The sequence below is a fragment of the Chanodichthys erythropterus genome, chromosome 20, assembly GCF_024489055.1.
Source record: "Chanodichthys erythropterus isolate Z2021 chromosome 20, ASM2448905v1, whole genome shotgun sequence".
Taxonomy (NCBI): Eukaryota; Metazoa; Chordata; class Actinopteri; order Cypriniformes; family Xenocyprididae; genus Chanodichthys; species Chanodichthys erythropterus.
The window spans coordinates 638017-657962 of record NC_090240.1 but is presented as its reverse complement, the minus strand read 5'-3'; the positions used below and the strand labels follow the sequence as shown (position 1 = coordinate 657962).

General features: G+C 46.6%; 8 non-coding genes across 8 annotated transcripts; all 8 read left to right on the top strand.

Annotated features, from left to right (window-relative positions):
• The first annotated feature begins 1475 nt into the window (after window positions 1-1475).
• On the top strand, window positions 1476-1639 carry LOC137009953 (U1 spliceosomal RNA). Its single transcript, XR_010893038.1, has one exon. It is a non-coding gene; the product is annotated as a U1 spliceosomal RNA (small nuclear RNA).
• An 864-nt stretch (window positions 1640-2503) lies between these two features.
• Window positions 2504-2694, top strand: LOC137010122 (U2 spliceosomal RNA). Its single transcript, XR_010893197.1, has one exon. It is a non-coding gene; the product is annotated as a U2 spliceosomal RNA (small nuclear RNA).
• A 2095-nt stretch (window positions 2695-4789) lies between these two features.
• LOC137009952 (U1 spliceosomal RNA) lies at window positions 4790-4953 on the top strand. Its single transcript, XR_010893037.1, has one exon. It is a non-coding gene; the product is annotated as a U1 spliceosomal RNA (small nuclear RNA).
• A 6365-nt stretch (window positions 4954-11318) lies between these two features.
• On the top strand, window positions 11319-11504 carry LOC137010245 (U2 spliceosomal RNA). Its single transcript, XR_010893298.1, has one exon. It is a non-coding gene; the product is annotated as a U2 spliceosomal RNA (small nuclear RNA).
• A 2095-nt stretch (window positions 11505-13599) lies between these two features.
• LOC137009951 (U1 spliceosomal RNA) lies at window positions 13600-13763 on the top strand. The gene has a single exon (XR_010893036.1). It is a non-coding gene; the product is annotated as a U1 spliceosomal RNA (small nuclear RNA).
• Window positions 13764-14628: 865 nt separating this feature from the next.
• LOC137010119 (U2 spliceosomal RNA) lies at window positions 14629-14819 on the top strand. The gene has a single exon (XR_010893195.1). It is a non-coding gene; the product is annotated as a U2 spliceosomal RNA (small nuclear RNA).
• Window positions 14820-16915: 2096 nt separating this feature from the next.
• On the top strand, window positions 16916-17079 carry LOC137009950 (U1 spliceosomal RNA). The gene has a single exon (XR_010893035.1). It is a non-coding gene; the product is annotated as a U1 spliceosomal RNA (small nuclear RNA).
• Window positions 17080-17941: 862 nt separating this feature from the next.
• LOC137010118 (U2 spliceosomal RNA) lies at window positions 17942-18132 on the top strand. Its single transcript, XR_010893194.1, has one exon. It is a non-coding gene; the product is annotated as a U2 spliceosomal RNA (small nuclear RNA).
• The last annotated feature ends 1814 nt before the right edge of the window (window positions 18133-19946 follow it).

Sequence of the window (19946 nt, the reverse complement as noted above, 5' to 3'; positions counted from 1 at the left end):
GTCTCTCAGTCTAGTTCTGTAGGCTACACAGTCATGGGGAAGACTGCTGACTTGACAGTTGTCCAAAAGACGACCACTGACACCTTGCACAAGGAGGCCAAGACACAAAAGGTCATTGCAAAAGAGGCTGGCTGTTCGCAGAGCTCTGTGTCCAAGCACATTAATAGAGAGGCGAAGGGAAGGAAAAGATGTGGTAGAAAAAAAGTGTACTAGCAATAGGGATAACCGCACCCTGGAGAGGACTGTGAAACAGAACCCATTCAAAAATGTGGGGGAGATTCACAAAGAGTGGACTGCAGCTGGAGTCAGTGCTTCAAGAACCCCTACGCACAGACGTATGCAAGACATGGTTTTCAGCTGTCTCGTTCCTTGTGTCAAGCCACTCTTGAACAACAGACAGCGTCAGAGGCGCCTCGACAAAAAGGACTGGACTGCTGCTGAGTGGTCCAAAGTTACGTTCTCTGATGAAAGTCAATTTGGCATTTCCTTTGGAAATCGGGGTCCCAGAGTCTGGAGGAAGAGAGGAGAGGCACACAATCCACGTCGCTTGAGGGCCAGCCTAAAGTTTCCACAGTCAGTGATGGTTTGGGGTGCCATGTCATCTGCTGGTGTTGGCCCACTGTGTTTTCTGAGGTCCAAGGTCAACGCAGCCGTATACCAGGAAGTTTTAGAGCACTTCATGCTTCCTGCTGCTGACCAACTTTATGGAGATGCAGATTTCATTTCCCAACAGGACTTGGCACCTGCACACAGTGCCAAAGCTACCAGTACCCGGTTTAAGGACCATGGTATCCCTGTTCTTAATTGGCCAGCAAACTCGCCTGACCTTAACCCCATAGAAAATCTACGGGGTATTGTGAAGAGGAAGATGCCATATGCCAGACCCAACAATTAAGAAGAGCTGAAGGCCACTATCAGAGCAACCTGGGCTCTCATAACACCTGAGCAGTGCCACAGACCGATCGACTCCATGCCACGCCGCATTGCTGCAGTAATTCAGGCAAAAGGAGCCCCAACTAAGTATTGAGTGCTGCACACGCTCATACTTTTCATGTTTATAGTTTTCAGTTGGCCAAGATTTCTAAAAATCCTTTCTTTGTATTGGTCTTAAGTAATATTCTAAATTTGCTGAGATACCGGATTTGGGATTTTCCTTAGTTGTCAGTTATAATCATCAAAATTAAAAGAAATAAACATTTGAAATATATCAGTCTGTGTGCAATGTACATAATATACAAGTTTGACTTTTTGAAAGGAATTAGTGAAAGAAATCAACTTTTTGATGACATTCTAATCATACGACCAGCACCTGTAGGTGCTTGGCAGTTTGCCGGCTTGAAGGCATGTCACGGAAATCGCAGTCAAGTAATGGAAGGGACACGCCCTTCCTTTGCTTGGGGTGGGGGAGGTGGGTCACCGTTGATGAGGACGGCAAAGAGGGATAGGGTAGCCTCTGACTGGAGGCCTGGGGACTCATACTTACCTGGCAGGGGAGACACCATGATCAGGAAGGTGGTTCACCCAGGGCGAGGCTCGGCCATTGCACTCCGGTTGTGCTGACCCCTGCGAATTCCCCAAATGTGGGAATCTCGACTGCATAATTTATGGTAGTGGGGGACTGCGTTCGCGCTCTCCCCTGGACATACTGGTTGAAAGAAGATTAGGTGGTGCCGAGAGAACCTGTGGTTTCTAACAGTCGTAGCGTTGTCTGTGGCTCCGTGTGTGTTTGCACGCCCCTTTTATGGAATCGGGTGTTGCGTGCGCTCGCCTGGTTTCGCAAAGTTCTGAGTTTTCCTTCAGGGACGACAGGCTTTTGGGGGCACTCGACCACGGCCGTTTTCTAAATGACCCCGTGGTCGCTATTGTCACGACCGGCTCAAAGCCGTGACAAATGAAACGGAGGACATAGGCAGCTTGGTAGGTTGCAACGAAAAGAGATTTATCAGCATAAATAAGAAAATATATGAAACAAGAAATCAACAAAACCAAACACAATTTCTGTCAGACACATCAATAACCAAACATCAGACAGAACCACATTTAAATGAATAAGGAACTCAAAATAAACAAAGACCAAAATCAAAACCAAAGCACCCAGGAGCAAGCAACACACCACGCCAAACAAAGCCCAAGCTTTATAGAGGGAAGCACGGGTGTACATGGTTCACTTGATGAGTCTCCCAGCCACACCCACTGGCCGGCCGTAGCAGGAAGAACGAGGGACTCGTCACACTATCCAAATGTTAAAGTTGAGCTTTTTTTTTTTCCCCCCCTCCTGATCAAGAACGACCTAGGGAGTCCAGAGAATTGTACTGCGGTGCTTTTGTGGAGGTCGATGGAAAAACCTAGGACCAGTTCGCGAAAGCAGGTTGTTTCAAATCATCTCCACTATTTAACAAACGATCTGATCGACAGCAGTGGTCCTAGAGGCAAAGTACGAAACCCACCGCGGCCCAGATGGGCGTCGCCTTTGCCGGCTCTGCCCCCACTGCTTGGCAACGGCATCGCTTCTCGGCCTTTTGGCTAAGATCAAGTGTAGTATCTGTTCTTATCAGTTTAATATCTGATACGTCCCCTATCTGGGGACTACATATTAAATGGATTTTTGGCTCATGGAGCCGGAACCGGGGCTTGCTCCGTCCACTCCACGCATCGACCTGGTATTGCAGTGTCTCCAGGAACGGTGTGCTTCCCCTTTTGGGGGACTGCAAATCGTTGTGGTTAATAGCAGAGGGAATGTCGCTGGAGCTTCACAAGGAGTCTCTATGTACCTGCGGTGGGGTGGCTGGCAGGGTGGCACCGTCTCGCACCCTTATGAAACGGTCGCCGTTGTTCCAAAGCAGCGGTTCCCAAACCAGCACTGCACGTCTTGAATGTCACTCTTGTCTGATGCGCCCGTCTGAGGTCTTGGAGTCTTTACCAACGAGCTGATGAGTTGGATCGGGTGTGTTTGATCAGGGAGACATCTAATCAAACACGCCTGACTGATGGGAACCACTGGTCTAAAGGACCGCAGCTCGTGTACAGGTGCTGGTCATATAATTAGAATGTCATCAAAAAGTTGATTTATTTCACTAATTCCTTTCAAAAAGTGAAACTTGTATATATCATATTCATTCATTACACACAGACTGAGAGGTTTCACATGTTTATTTCTTTTCATTTTGATGAGTATAGCTGACAACTATGGAAAATCCCAAAGTCACTATCTCAGAAAATTAGAATATTGTGAAAAGGTTCAATATTGAAGACACCTGGTGCCACACACTCTTATCAGCTAATTAACTCAAAACACCTGCAAAGGCCTTTAAATGGTCTCTCAGTCTAGTTCTGTAGGCTACACAGTCATGGGGAAGACTGCTGACTTGACAGTTGTCCAAAAGACGACCACTGACACCTTGCACAAGGAGGCCAAGACACAAAAGGTCATTGCAAAAGAGGCTGGCTGTTCGCAGAGCTCTGTGTCCAAGCACATTAATAGAGAGGCGAAGGGAAGGAAAAGATGTGGTAGAAAAAAAGTGTACTAGCAATAGGGATAACCGCACCCTGGAGAGGACTGTGAAACAGAACCCATTCAAAAATGTGGGGGAGATTCACAAAGAGTGGACTGCAGCTGGAGTCAGTGCTTCAAGAACCCCTACGCACAGACGTATGCAAGACATGGTTTTCAGCTGTCTCGTTCCTTGTGTCAAGCCACTCTTGAACAACAGACAGCGTCAGAGGCGCCTCGACAAAAAGGACTGGACTGCTGCTGAGTGGTCCAAAGTTACGTTCTCTGATGAAAGTCAATTTGGCATTTCCTTTGGAAATCGGGGTCCCAGAGTCTGGAGGAAGAGAGGAGAGGCACACAATCCACGTCGCTTGAGGGCCAGCCTAAAGTTTCCACAGTCAGTGATGGTTTGGGGTGCCATGTCATCTGCTGGTGTTGGCCCACTGTGTTTTCTGAGGTCCAAGGTCAACGCAGCCGTATACCAGGAAGTTTTAGAGCACTTCATGCTTCCTGCTGCTGACCAACTTTATGGAGATGCAGATTTCATTTCCCAACAGGACTTGGCACCTGCACACAGTGCCAAAGCTACCAGTACCCGGTTTAAGGACCATGGTATCCCTGTTCTTAATTGGCCAGCAAACTCGCCTGACCTTAACCCCATAGAAAATCTACGGGGTATTGTGAAGAGGAAGATGCCATATGCCAGACCCAACAATTAAGAAGAGCTGAAGGCCACTATCAGAGCAACCTGGGCTCTCATAACACCTGAGCAGTGCCACAGACCGATCGACTCCATGCCACGCCGCATTGCTGCAGTAATTCAGGCAAAAGGAGCCCCAACTAAGTATTGAGTGCTGCACACGCTCATACTTTTCATGTTTATAGTTTTCAGTTGGCCAAGATTTCTAAAAATCCTTTCTTTGTATTGGTCTTAAGTAATATTCTAAATTTGCTGAGATACCGGATTTGGGATTTTCCTTAGTTGTCAGTTATAATCATCAAAATTAAAAGAAATAAACATTTGAAATATATCAGTCTGTGTGCAATGTACATAATATACAAGTTTGACTTTTTGAAAGGAATTAGTGAAAGAAATCAACTTTTTGATGACATTCTAATCATACGACCAGCACCTGTAGGTGCTTGGCAGTTTGCCGGCTTGAAGGCATGGTCACGGAAATCGCAGTCAAGTAATGGAAGGGACACGCCCTTCCTTTGCTTGGGGTGGGGGAGGGGGTCACCGTTGATGAGGACGGCAAAGAGGGATAGGGTAGCCTCTGACTGGAGGCCTGGGGACTCATACTTACCTGGCAGGGGAGACACCATGATCAGGAAGGTGGTTCACCCAGGGCGAGGCTCGGCCATTGCACTCCGGTTGTGCTGACCCCTGCGAATTCCCCAAATGTGGGAATCTCGACTGCATAATTTATGGTAGTGGGGGACTGCGTTCGCGCTCTCCCCTGGACATACTGGTTGAAAGAAGATTAGGTGGTGCCGAGAGAACCTGTGGTTTCTAACAGTCGTAGCGTTGTCTGTGGCTCCGTGTGTGTTTGCACGCCCCTTTTATGGAATCGGGTGTTGCGTGCGCTCGCCTGGTTTCGCAAAGTTCTGAGTTTTCCTTCAGGGACGACAGGCTTTTGGGGGCACTCGACCACGGCCGTTTTCTAAATGACCCCGTGGTCGCTATTGTCACGACCGGCTCAAAGCCGTGACAAATGAAACGGAGGACATAGGCAGCTTGGTAGGTTGCAACGAAAAGAGATTTATCAGCATAAATAAGAAAATATATGAAACCAGAAATCAACAAAACCAAACACAATTTCTGTCAGACACATCAATAACCAAACATCAGACAGAACCACATTTAAATGAATAAGGAACTCAAAATAAACAAAGACCAAAATCAAAACCAAAGCACCCAGGAGCAAGCAACACACCACGCCAAACAAAGCCCAAGCTTTATAGAGGGAAGCACGGGTGTACATGGTTCACTTGATGAGTCTCCCAGCCACACCCACTGGCCGGCCGTAGCAGGAAGAACGAGGGACTCGTCACACTATCCAAATGTTAAAGTTGAGCTTTTTTTTCCCCCCCCCTCCTGATCAAGAACGACCTAGGGAGTCCAGAGAATTGTACTGCGGTGCTTTTGTGGAGGTCGATGGAAAAACCTAGGACCAGTTCGCGAAAGCAGGTTGTTTCAAATCATCTCCACTATTTAACAAACGATCTGATCGACAGCAGTGGTCCTAGAGGCAAAGTACGAAACCCACCGCGGCCCAGATGGGCGTCGCCTTTGCCGGCTCTGCCCCCACTGCTTGGCAACGGCATCGCTTCTCGGCCTTTTGGCTAAGATCAAGTGTCTGGTTGGACGGTTGAGACTGCGATCGCCTCTTGGAGGTTACTTGGCTCGAGATCTTTTATATCCCGAGTCGCACAACTTTTGAGAGGTATATTGAAATCTGCTGCTTCAAGCTCCAACAAGTTTTAAGGTAAGGTCTTTTAGTTATTTATTTGGTTATTTATTGTTGTATTTATTGTTGTTTTAAGGTTTTTAGGCTGTTGGTGTCTCCATCATGTCGGCTGCCCGTGCCGGCGTGCGGAGGCACCACAGCGTTCGCTTTTTATTTAGGGAGGTTGAGGGGAAGCTCCTGGGAATGTCCCGCATGGACTTTTCCAGGAAGCTGATCCAAAAGACCTTAGCTTTTAAATGTGATGATTTAAATTGTTTGATGACTCTGCCTCAGAACAAAGGATTTGATGTAAGTTTTAAAACTGCTGCCCTTCTTAATGACTTTTGGCAAAGGTTTGATTCAGTTAAAGCCCAGTTCTCCATGTTCACTGTGGAGAAACTATCGGATAACACACTTAAAACTGTGATTGTCAGGATGTTTAATGAAACAGTGACTGGAGATGATATTTGTGTCTGGTTGGGTAGATTTTGCACTGTTCGAGGCCAGCCTGTCAAAGTGTTAGATGAAGATGGCATCTGGACATGCTCCTGGCGAATTCCCATTAAACAATGGGAAGACGCTGGGGGCTACCAGGGCCTGAAACATCTGCCTTCCATGATTGTGCTTGGAGAGAACAGAGGCTACATACATTATCAAGGAATGCCTAAACTGTGCAGGAAGTGTGGCAGAGTTGGGCATCTCGCTGAAGCATGCCAAGAGTTAGTATGTGGGAAGTGTAGAGAAATTGGTCACAGTTTTGATGATTGTACCAATGGCAGACGGTGCAATCTTTGTGGAGAAACAAACCATCTCTACAGAGACTGCCCTAAGAGTTTTGCCAACAAGTTGAAAGGAAACAAGATGGCCGCCCCACAAAAAGAGGAAATGGAGGAACAAAGAGACAAGGAGGCGGGGCCTGAGGTTTTGGCGGGAAATTTGAATTTCCAGCCAACCTCAGGGACTGGACAGGAAGGAGGAAGTGGGGCGGCCAAAGAGGCAAAGTCAGACATGGTGGGAGAGGAAGTCCCCTCCTCCCCTGACAGAAAAGTCCAAGAAACAGAGAGTGAGGAGGAGACCGATTCCTCCCTCCAAACTGTTTCAAGTGGGAGTGAGACTGATTGTACACTCCCAAATGCTCAGGTGCAGAAAAGGCCTGCGGGATCTCCATTATTTGAAAAGGAGAAAAAGCTGAGGGTAACGCATCATCCAGATAGTTCCCCCTCGGAAGATCTGGATCGTATGTGGCCCTCAGAATCCCCCAATGAAGTGTCCTTTTTGCACATAAAGCTAAGAACATCGACACCGAAAGAGTCACAAGAGTTTCCCTCTGTGGCTCTTGAGGAATCAGGCACTTGCCCTCCTGATCCCGGGCCCCCTGGGTTAAGATAGGAGCTAGTGACACAGTTCAACACATGATTTTAATCCGTTTTTAATGTCTGCCTCTGTAATTCTGTTTCCCTTTTAATCTCAAGACAAAAGATAAGTTCATACCTTTTAATTCTGCTCATGGCACTCACTTTCTCCACTATCAATGTGAGAAGTGTGAAGTCCATCTTACGAGCACAGAGCATTTTATCCTTTTTAAAGTCTTTTAAGTCAGATGTCGTTTTATTACAAGAATGTGCTTTACCTTTTTTAACAAGTTACAGGAGGTGGGAGGAGTTGTGGACTCAAGGCCCTTCCATTTGGAGTGGGTCAAATTCTAACAAGAACGATGGTGTTGCAATTTTAATTAATAACCCCCATATCTTGGTGAAGGGTAGCACAGTGGTGAGAGACGGGCGGGCAACTCTTGCAAAACTGACTTTTTTAGGTAGAGATTTTAATGTTCTTAATGTATATGGTTTTACAGAAAAAAACGAGAGGTATGAACTTTTAGAAGACTTGCAGCCCCACATGCTAGGCAGAGTCCCCTTAGTTGTGGCAGGGGATTTTAATTGTGTTTTAACTCAGAAAGACAGGAAAAGGGCAACAGAGGATTTTAGGGTGGACAAGACATCGGTTTTATTACAAGGTTTAGTCAAAGATTTTAAATTAGTTGACTGTTTTAGAACAATGCATCAAAGAGAGGCGGGCTACACCTGGTTTAATGGTGATGGTACCAGAGCCTCTCGAATAGACTATGTTTTTACACGTGACTTCCCGCCAACCGATGCTAGATTAACCCCCCTCTTTTTTTCAGATCACTCCATGCTGTCCTGCACTCTATCACTTCCTGTTGGTGTGACGGTAGGTGGAGGTTTGTGGAAGCTAAACTGCTCCCTGTTAGAGGATGAGGAGGTAGTTAGAAAATACAGGGAGCAGTTTAGCCAATGGCAAACTCTCCAAGACTTCTATGAGACACGAGCACAATGGTGGGAGATGGTTAAAGGACGGACAAAAGAGTTTTTTAGTAAGATAGGGAAGGAAAAAAAGAAAAAGGAAGAAAACCGCATGATGGGGCTGCAGAAGCGATTACAGAGGTATTTTAATCTTTTTAATAATGGTTTTGATTTTAGTGAAGAAATAAAAGAAGTAAAAAGAGAAATGTCAACCTGTTCTACAATAAAAAACAAAGGAATTATTTTAAGAAGTAAAGAAAGAGATATTGAGGAAGGTGAAAAATGTACCAGGTACTTTTTTAAAAAGGTCATAACGCGGGGAGGGGCAATCACAACTTTAAAAACAGGAGGGAGGGAGTCAAACACGACAAAGGAAATTTTAAATGAAATAGAAACATTTTATGAGGACTTATACAGTATTAAGGGAACAAACAGTGAGATTTTAAAAGAAGTGTTGTCTTTTATAGAGAAAAAGTTGGAGGGACAACACACGCTTTTATCCCAAGATTTTACTATTTTAGAAATGCAAGAAGCTCTTAGAGGTTTTAAGCGGGGAAAATCCCCAGGACTAGACGGACTACCCCTAGAGTTTTATGTGACGTTTTGGGATATTTTAGCACACGACTTACTCACAGTTTTTAAAGAGTTTGACACACTCGACAGACTCCCTGACAGCTTTAGAATAGGGATAGTGACGCTTCTGGGAAAAAAAGGAGACAAGACTGACTTAAAGAATTGGCGACCTATTTCTCTTTTAAATGTTGACTGCAAACTTTTTAGTAAAATTTTAGCCAAACGAATGTCGACTGTTTTAGAAGACGTGATCCACCCGGATCAAGCCTGTGCCGTACCAGGGAGGAAGATAACAGACAGCCTAGTGTTGATTAGAGACTCCATCTGTTATGCGAGAGACAGAAATATTCGGCTAGTGGTGCTAAATTTAGACTTTGAAAAAGCATTTGACCGAGTCTCGCACCAGTACCTTTTTCAGGTACTGCAAAAAATGGGGTTTCCAGAGAGATTTATAGCCTGGGTGGGACTGCTGTACAAGGGAACAGTCAGCAAAATCCTTGTAAACGGGCATCTTTCCAAATCTGTGAATATCCACAGTGGTGTCCGTCAAGGATGTCCTTTATCTCCTCTTTTGTATGTGGCTTGTATTGAGCCACTGGCACAGATCTTGAGAAGGGATAAATGGATCAAAGGACTGGACGTGCCTGGGACGGGTGGACTGACGGCGACCTGTGTTTTATACATGGACGACGTAACTCTTTTAGCCACGGACGTTTTATCCATACGAAGAGCTTTGGACTTGACTGACTGGTACGGTCGGGCCTCGGGCGCTAAGCTTAACAGGAACAAGTCCGAGGCCCAGCTCTTCGGGCCGTGGGGAGACATAGACACAGGTGAACTCGACTTGACTTTTAAAGACAACGATTTTAAAGTTTTAGGAGTAAAATTTGACAGCGAGGGTGGAGGACGGGGAAACTGGACTGACATGTTAGGGAAAGTTAGGCAAAGACTGGGGTTTTGGGGACTAAGACAGTTGACGTTTGAGGGCAAGGTTTTAATTTTTAAATCTGTGATTTTACCTCTAATTTTACTTGTCTGTTCTGTTTTTAGTCCCCCTCGGCGATTCCTTGCGGAGCTGGAGAGGGCGGTGTTTTATTTCCTGTGGGGGTCTAAGTGGGAGCGCCTGAAGAGGGAGATCGTGAAGAAAAGGCCGGAGAATGGTGGAAAAGGCCTCCCAGACCCCCACCTGTTTTTAGGCAGCCGCTTCACCGCCCTGCACATTAGTTATGCCATGACCCCATCCAAAGAAAACAAGACGGCTGCAATGGCGCGATTTTGGATGGGGTCTTACCTAAGAACATTGAAAATTTTACCAGTGGACTTGAAAACCCCAGTGTCTTTTAACTTGCCTAAAGAGTACAGTTTTATAAAAAAGTTTTTAAAGAAATACTTTTTAGAAAGTGAAGATGTCACCATTTTAACTAATCACAAGCATCTTGTCTCTCTTGTGCAGGACCGGGAACCGGTGAGTCCAGTTCCAGGCCTCACATTACGTGAGGCCAAACAAGTTTGGAGGAACGCTGCTCACCCCGCTCTCCAGAACAGGCACAAGGACTTATCGTGGATGGTGGCTCATGAGATCCTCCCGGTCAGGGCAGTTATGCACTCCAGAAGCATGGCCAAAAACCCCACCTGCCCTCGGTCCGGCTGCAATTCCCCGGAGACCGTCCACCACCTGCTCTGGGAGTGCGGCGCTGCGCGGGACCTGTGGGCCAAAACCGGCCCCCTGTATTTCCCGTGCCTACCAGCGGGTGGGGCCCAGTTCGGGTACCAGCTCGCCATCCTTGGGGTGGGCCGGGGCTTGAAGGACTTGACGGCACAGAAATTCACCTCGCTCTGGCTCACCCTCAATGTCATCAAGGATGCCATCTGGGCCACCAGAAACCTGCTGGTAGGGAAGGGCGTTACGGTGACCCTCCATGCATGCGAGCTAAAGGTAACATCAATGCTGCAGGGGTACCGGACGACGATATTCGGACGGGGGGGCCGGGGTCGCACGGAGAGGGTCCCGGCCGCCAACAGCCCTGGCCGCCCGTAGATGCACCCTCACCAATCTGGCTACGGGAACAGCGGGCCAGCGGGCCGGAGGAGAGGGGATCTCCGCTGAGCCCATGAAGTGGCATCTCACGTGCCTGTTCTGGAGAGTGGGGTGAAGACTAATTTGCTAAGGACTCACCCCCGGTTTTGCACAACAGAGGACTTTTAAAGGCTATTAATTGTTGTTTTTATTGTGTTTTATCAAATGAAATTGGATTTTATTAGAGAAAAAAGAACGAGATGCTTGTTTTAAATTTTGTATTTTACTTTTAAGATGCCCACACATTTTAACACACACACAAAATGGACTTGAAACAAACAAGACAAAACACAATGGCTGACGTTACTTATTATTGCTTGTTTTAAAAAAAAAAAAAAAAAAAAAAAAATGTGTGCTCGAAAATGAAAATGTGTGTGAAAAAGTGAAAGATTGAAAATGGTGACAATAAAACTTTTCAAAAAAAAAAAAAAAAAAAAAAATCTGTTCTTATCAGTTTAATATCTGATACGTCCCCTATCTGGGGACTACATATTAAATGGATTTTTGGCTCATGGAGCCGGAACCGGGGCTTGCTCCGTCCACTCCACGCATCGACCTGGTATTGCAGTGTCTCCAGGAACGGTGTGCTTCCCCTTTTGGGGGACTGCAAATCGTTGTGGTTAATAGCAGAGGGAATGTCGCTGGAGCTTCACAAGGAGTCTCTATGTACCTGCGGTGGGGTGGCTGGCAGGGTGGCACCGTCTCGCACCCTTATGAAACGGTCGCCGTTGTTCCAAAGCAGCGGTTCCCAAACCAGCACTGCACGTCTTGAATGTCACTCTTGTCTGATGCGCCCGTCTGAGGTCTTGGAGTCTTTACCAACGAGCTGATGAGTTGGATCGGGTGTGTTTGATCAGGGAGACATCTAATCAAACACGCCTGACTGATGGGAACCACTGGTCTAAAGGACCGCAGCTCGTGTACAGGTGCTGGTCATATAATTAGAATGTCATCAAAAAGTTGATTTATTTCACTAATTCCTTTCAAAAAGTGAAACTTGTATATATCATATTCATTCATTACACACAGACTGAGAGGTTTCACATGTTTATTTCTTTTCATTTTGATGAGTATAGCTGACAACTATGGAAAATCCCAAAGTCACTATCTCAGAAAATTAGAATATTGTGAAAAGGTTCAATATTGAAGACACCTGGTGCCACACACTCTTATCAGCTAATTAACTCAAAACACCTGCAAAGGCCTTTAAATGGTCTCTCAGTCTAGTTCTGTAGGCTACACAGTCATGGGGAAGACTGCTGACTTGACAGTTGTCCAAAAGACGACCACTGACACCTTGCACAAGGAGGCCAAGACACAAAAGGTCATTGCAAAAGAGGCTGGCTGTTCGCAGAGCTCTGTGTCCAAGCACATTAATAGAGAGGCGAAGGGAAGGAAAAGATGTGGTAGAAAAAAAGTGTACTAGCAATAGGGATAACCGCACCCTGGAGAGGACTGTGAAACAGAACCCATTCAAAAATGTGGGGGAGATTCACAAAGAGTGGACTGCAGCTGGAGTCAGTGCTTCAAGAACCCCTACGCACAGACGTATGCAAGACATGGTTTTCAGCTGTCTCGTTCCTTGTGTCAAGCCACTCTTGAACAACAGACAGCGTCAGAGGCGCCTCGACAAAAAGGACTGGACTGCTGCTGAGTGGTCCAAAGTTACGTTCTCTGATGAAAGTCAATTTGGCATTTCCTTTGGAAATCGGGGTCCCAGAGTCTGGAGGAAGAGAGGAGAGGCACACAATCCACGTCGCTTGAGGGCCAGCCTAAAGTTTCCACAGTCAGTGATGGTTTGGGGTGCCATGTCATCTGCTGGTGTTGGCCCACTGTGTTTTCTGAGGTCCAAGGTCAACGCAGCCGTATACCAGGAAGTTTTAGAGCACTTCATGCTTCCTGCTGCTGACCAACTTTATGGAGATGCAGATTTCATTTCCCAACAGGACTTGGCACCTGCACACAGTGCCAAAGCTACCAGTACCCGGTTTAAGGACCATGGTATCCCTGTTCTTAATTGGCCAGCAAACTCGCCTGACCTTAACCCCATAGAAAATCTACGGGGTATTGTGAAGAGGAAGATGCCATATGCCAGACCCAACAATTAAGAAGAGCTGAAGGCCACTATCAGAGCAACCTGGGCTCTCATAACACCTGAGCAGTGCCACAGACCGATCGACTCCATGCCACGCCGCATTGCTGCAGTAATTCAGGCAAAAGGAGCCCCAACTAAGTATTGAGTGCTGCACACGCTCATACTTTTCATGTTTATAGTTTTCAGTTGGCCAAGATTTCTAAAAATCCTTTCTTTGTATTGGTCTTAAGTAATATTCTAAATTTGCTGAGATACCGGATTTGGGATTTTCCTTAGTTGTCAGTTATAATCATCAAAATTAAAAGAAATAAACATTTGAAATATATCAGTCTGTGTGCAATGTACATAATATACAAGTTTGACTTTTTGAAAGGAATTAGTGAAAGAAATCAACTTTTTGATGACATTCTAATCATACGACCAGCACCTGTAGGTGCTTGGCAGTTTGCCGGCTTGAAGGCATGGTCACGGAAATCGCAGTCAAGTAATGGAAGGGACACGCCCTTCCTTTGCTTGGGGTGGGGGAGGGGGTCACCGTTGATGAGGACGGCAAAGAGGGATAGGGTAGCCTCTGACTGGAGGCCTGGGGACTCATACTTACCTGGCAGGGGAGACACCATGATCAGGAAGGTGGTTCACCCAGGGCGAGGCTCGGCCATTGCACTCCGGTTGTGCTGACCCCTGCGAATTCCCCAAATGTGGGAATCTCGACTGCATAATTTATGGTAGTGGGGGACTGCGTTCGCGCTCTCCCCTGGACATACTGGTTGAAAGAAGATTAGGTGGTGCCGAGAGAACCTGTGGTTTCTAACAGTCGTAGCGTTGTCTGTGGCTCCGTGTGTGTTTGCACGCCCCTTTTATGGAATCGGGTGTTGCGTGCGCTCGCCTGGTTTCGCAAAGTTCTGAGTTTTCCTTCAGGGACGACAGGCTTTTGGGGGCACTCGACCACGGCCGTTTTCTAAATGACCCCGTGGTCGCTATTGTCACGACCGGCTCAAAGCCGTGACAAATGAAACGGAGGACATAGGCAGCTTGGTAGGTTGCAACGAAAAGAGATTTATCAGCATAAATAAGAAAATATATGAAACAAGAAATCAACAAAACCAAACACAATTTCTGTCAGACACATCAATAACCAAACATCAGACAGAACCACATTTAAATGAATAAGGAACTCAAAATAAACAAAGACCAAAATCAAAACCAAAGCACCCAGGAGCAAGCAACACACCACGCCAAACAAAGCCCAAGCTTTATAGAGGGAAGCACGGGTGTACATGGTTCACTTGATGAGTCTCCCAGCCACACCCACTGGCCGGCCGTAGCAGGAAGAACGAGGGACTCGTCACACTATCCAAATGTTAAAGTTGAGCTTTTTTTTTTTTCCCCCCCTCCTGATCAAGAACGACCTAGGGAGTCCAGAGAATTGTACTGCGGTGCTTTTGTGGAGGTCGATGGAAAAACCTAGGACCAGTTCGCGAAAGCAGGTTGTTTCAAATCATCTCCACTATTTAACAAACGATCTGATCGACAGCAGTGGTCCTAGAGGCAAAGTACGAAACCCACCGCGGCCCAGATGGGCGTCGCCTTTGCCGGCTCTGCCCCCACTGCTTGGCAACGGCATCGCTTCTCGGCCTTTTGGCTAAGATCAAGTGTAGTATCTGTTCTTATCAGTTTAATATCTGATACGTCCCCTATCTGGGGACTACATATTAAATGGATTTTTGGCTCATGGAGCCGGAACCGGGGCTTGCTCCGTCCACTCCACGCATCGACCTGGTATTGCAGTGTCTCCAGGAACGGTGTGCTTCCCCTTTTGGGGGACTGCAAATCGTTGTGGTTAATAGCAGAGGGAATGTCGCTGGAGCTTCACAAGGAGTCTCTATGTACCTGCGGTGGGGTGGCTGGCAGGGTGGCACCGTCTCGCACCCTTATGAAACGGTCGCCGTTGTTCCAAAGCAGCGGTTCCCAAACCAGCACTGCACGTCTTGAATGTCACTCTTGTCTGATGCGCCCGTCTGAGGTCTTGGAGTCTTTACCAACGAGCTGATGAGTTGGATCGGGTGTGTTTGATCAGGGAGACATCTAATCAAACACGCCTGACTGATGGGAACCACTGGTCTAAAGGACCGCAGCTCGTGTACAGGTGCTGGTCATATAATTAGAATGTCATCAAAAAGTTGATTTATTTCACTAATTCCTTTCAAAAAGTGAAACTTGTATATATCATATTCATTCATTACACACAGACTGAGAGGTTTCACATGTTTATTTCTTTTCATTTTGATGAGTATAGCTGACAACTATGGAAAATCCCAAAGTCACTATCTCAGAAAATTAGAATATTGTGAAAAGGTTCAATATTGAAGACACCTGGTGCCACACACTCTTATCAGCTAATTAACTCAAAACACCTGCAAAGGCCTTTAAATGGTCTCTCAGTCTAGTTCTGTAGGCTACACAGTCATGGGGAAGACTGCTGACTTGACAGTTGTCCAAAAGACGACCACTGACACCTTGCACAAGGAGGCCAAGACACAAAAGGTCATTGCAAAAGAGGCTGGCTGTTCGCAGAGCTCTGTGTCCAAGCACATTAATAGAGAGGCGAAGGGAAGGAAAAGATGTGGTAGAAAAAAAAGTGTACTAGCAATAGGGATAACCGCACCCTGGAGAGGACTGTGAAACAGAACCCATTCAAAAATGTGGGGGAGATTCACAAAGAGTGGACTGCAGCTGGAGTCAGTGCTTCAAGAACCCCTACGCACAGACGTATGCAAGACATGGTTTTCAGCTGTCTCGTTCCTTGTGTCAAGCCACTCTTGAACAACAGACAGCGTCAGAGGCGCCTCGACAAAAAGGACTGGACTGCTGCTGAGTGGTCCAAAGTTACGTTCTTTGATGAAAGTCAATTTGGCATTTCCTTTGGAAATCGGGGTCCCAGAGTCTGGAGGAAGAGAGGAGAGGCACACAATCCACGTCGCTTGAGGGCCAGCCTAAAGTTTCCACAGTCAGTGATGGTTTGGGGTGCCATGTCATCTGCTGGTGTTGGCCCACTGTGTTTTCTGAGGTCCAAGGTCAACGCAGCCGTATACCAGGAAGTTTTAGAGCACTTCATGCTTCCTGCTGCTGACCAACTTTATGGAGATGCAGATTTCATTTCCCAACAGGACTTGGCACCTGCACACAGTGCCAAAGCTACCAGTACCCGGTTTAAGGACCATGGTATCCCTGTTCTTAATTGGCCAGCAAACTCGCCTGACCTTAACCCCATAGAAAATCTACGGGGTATTGTGAAGAGGAAGATGCCATATGCCAGACCCAACAATTAAGAAGAGCTGAAGGCCACTATCAGAGCAACCTGGGCTCTCATAACACCTGAGCAGTGCCACAGACCGATCGACTCCATGCCACGCCGCATTGCTGCAGTAATTCAGGCAAAAGGAGCCCCAACTAAGTATTGAGTGCTGCACACGCTCATACTTTTCATGTTTATAGTTTTCAGTTGGCCAAGATTTCTAAAAATCCTTTCTTTGTATTGGTCTTAAGTAATATTCTAAATTTGCTGAGATACCGGATTTGGGATTTTCCTTAGTTGTCAGTTATAATCATCAAAATTAAAAGAAATAAACATTTGAAATATATCAGTCTGTGTGCAATGTACATAATATACAAGTTTGACTTTTTGAAAGGAATTAGTGAAAGAAATCAACTTTTTGATGACATTCTAATCATACGACCAGCACCTGTAGGTGCTTGGCAGTTTGCCGGCTTGAAGGCATGGTCACGGAAATCGCAGTCAAGTAATGGAAGGGACACGCCCTTCCTTTGCTTGGGGTGGGGGAGGGGGTCACCGTTGATGAGGACGGCAAAGAGGGATAGGGTAGCCTCTGACTGGAGGCCTGGGGACTCATACTTACCTGGCAGGGGAGACACCATGATCAGGAAGGTGGTTCACCCAGGGCGAGGCTCGGCCATTGCACTCCGGTTGTGCTGACCCCTGCGAATTCCCCAAATGTGGGAATCTCGACTGCATAATTTATGGTAGTGGGGGACTGCGTTCGCGCTCTCCCCTGGACATACTGGTTGAAAGAAGATTAGGTGGTGCCGAGAGAACCTGTGGTTTCTAACAGTCGTAGCGTTGTCTGTGGCTCCGTGTGTGTTTGCACGCCCCTTTTATGGAATCGGGTGTTGCGTGCGCTCGCCTGGTTTCGCAAAGTTCTGAGTTTTCCTTCAGGGACGACAGGCTTTTGGGGGCACTCGACCACGGCCGTTTTCTAAATGACCCCGTGGTCGCTATTGTCACGACCGGCTCAAAGCCGTGACAAATGAAACGGAGGACATAGGCAGCTTGGTAGGTTGCAACGAAAAGAGATTTATCAGCATAAATAAGAAAATATATGAAACAAGAAATCAACAAAACCAAACACAATTTCTGTCAGACACATCAATAACCAAACATCAGACAGAACCACATTTAAATGAATAAGGAACTCAAAATAAACAAAGACCAAAATCAAAACCAAAGCACCCAGGAGCAAGCAACACACCACGCCAAACAAAGCCCAAGCTTTATAGAGGGAAGCACGGGTGTACATGGTTCACTTGATGAGTCTCCCAGCCACACCCACTGGCCGGCCGTAGCAGGAAGAACGAGGGACTCGTCACACTATCCAAATGTTAAAGTTGAGCTTTTTTTTTTCCACCCTCCTGATCAAGAACGACCTAGGGAGTCCAGAGAATTGTACTGCGGTGCTTTTGTGGAGGTCGATGGAAAAACCTAGGACCAGTTCGCGAAAGCAGGTTGTTTCAAATCATCTCCACTATTTAACAAACGATCTGATCGACAGCAGTGGTCCTAGAGGCAAAGTACGAAACCCACCGCGGCCCAGATGGGCGTCGCCTTTGCCGGCTCTGCCCCCACTGCTTGGCAACGGCATCGCTTCTCGGCCTTTTGGCTAAGATCAAGTGTAGTATCTGTTCTTATCAGTTTAATATCTGATACGTCCCCTATCTGGGGACTACATATTAAATGGATTTTTGGCTCATGGAGCCGGAACCGGGGCTTGCTCCGTCCACTCCACGCATCGACCTGGTATTGCAGTGTCTCCAGGAACGGTGTGCTTCCCCTTTTGGGGGACTGCAAATCGTTGTGGTTAATAGCAGAGGGAATGTCGCTGGAGCTTCACAAGGAGTCTCTATGTACCTGCGGTGGGGTGGCTGGCAGGGTGGCACCGTCTCGCACCCTTATGAAACGGTCGCCGTTGTTCCAAAGCAGCGGTTCCCAAACCAGCACTGCACGTCTTGAATGTCACTCTTGTCTGATGCGCCCGTCTGAGGTCTTGGAGTCTTTACCAACGAGCTGATGAGTTGGATCGGGTGTGTTTGATCAGGGAGACATCTAATCAAACACGCCTGACTGATGGGAACCACTGGTCTAAAGGACCGCAGCTCGTGTACAGGTGCTGGTCATATAATTAGAATGTCATCAAAAAGTTGATTTATTTCACTAATTCCTTTCAAAAAGTGAAACTTGTATATATCATATTCATTCATTACACACAGACTGAGAGGTTTCACATGTTTATTTCTTTTCATTTTGATGAGTATAGCTGACAACTATGGAAAATCCCAAAGTCACTATCTCAGAAAATTAGAATATTGTGAAAAGGTTCAATATTGAAGACACCTGGTGCCACACACTCTTATCAGCTAATTAACTCAAAACACCTGCAAAGGCCTTTAAATGGTCTCTCAGTCTAGTTCTGTAGGCTACACAGTCATGGGGAAGACTGCTGACTTGACAGTTGTCCAAAAGACGACCACTGACACCTTGCACAAGGAGGCCAAGACACAAAAGGTCATTGCAAAAGAGGCTGGCTGTTCGCAGAGCTCTGTGTCCAAGCACATTAATAGAGAGGCGAAGGGAAGGAAAAGATGTGGTAGAAAAAAAAGTGTACTAGCAATAGGGATAACCGCACCCTGGAGAGGACTGTGAAACAGAACCCATTCAAAAATGTGGGGGAGATTCACAAAGAGTGGACTGCAGCTGGAGTCAGTGCTTCAAGAACCCCTACGCACAGACGTATGCAAGACATGGTTTTCAGCTGTCTCGTTCCTTGTGTCAAGCCACTCTTGAACAACAGACAGCGTCAGAGGCGCCTCGACAAAAAGGACTGGACTGCTGCTGAGTGGTCCAAAGTTACGTTCTCTGATGAAAGTCAATTTGGCATTTCCTTTGGAAATCGGGGTCCCAGAGTCTGGAGGAAGAGAGGAGAGGCACACAATCCACGTCGCTTGAGGGCCAGCCTAAAGTTTCCACAGTCAGTGATGGTTTGGGGTGCCATGTCATCTGCTGGTGTTGGCCCACTGTGTTTTCTGAGGTCCAAGGTCAACGCAGCCGTATACCAGGAAGTTTTAGAGCACTTCATGCTTCCTGCTGCTGACCAACTTTATGGAGATGCAGATTTCATTTCCCAACAGGACTTGGCACCTGCACACAGTGCCAAAGCTACCAGTACCCGGTTTAAGGACCATGGTATCCCTGTTCTTAATTGGCCAGCAAACTCGCCTGACCTTAACCCCATAGAAAATCTACGGGGTATTGTGAAGAGGAAGATGCCATATGCCAGACCCAACAATTAAGAAGAGCTGAAGGCCACTATCAGAGCAACCTGGGCTCTCATAACACCTGAGCAGTGCCACAGACCGATCGACTCCATGCCACGCCGCATTGCTGCAGTAATTCAGGCAAAAGGAGCCCCAACTAAGTATTGAGTGCTGCACACGCTCATACTTTTCATGTTTATAGTTTTCAGTTGGCCAAGATTTCTAAAAATCCTTTCTTTGTATTGGTCTTAAGTAATATTCTAAATTTGCTGAGATACCGGATTTGGGATTTTCCTTAGTTGTCAGTTATAATCATCAAAATTAAAAGAAATAA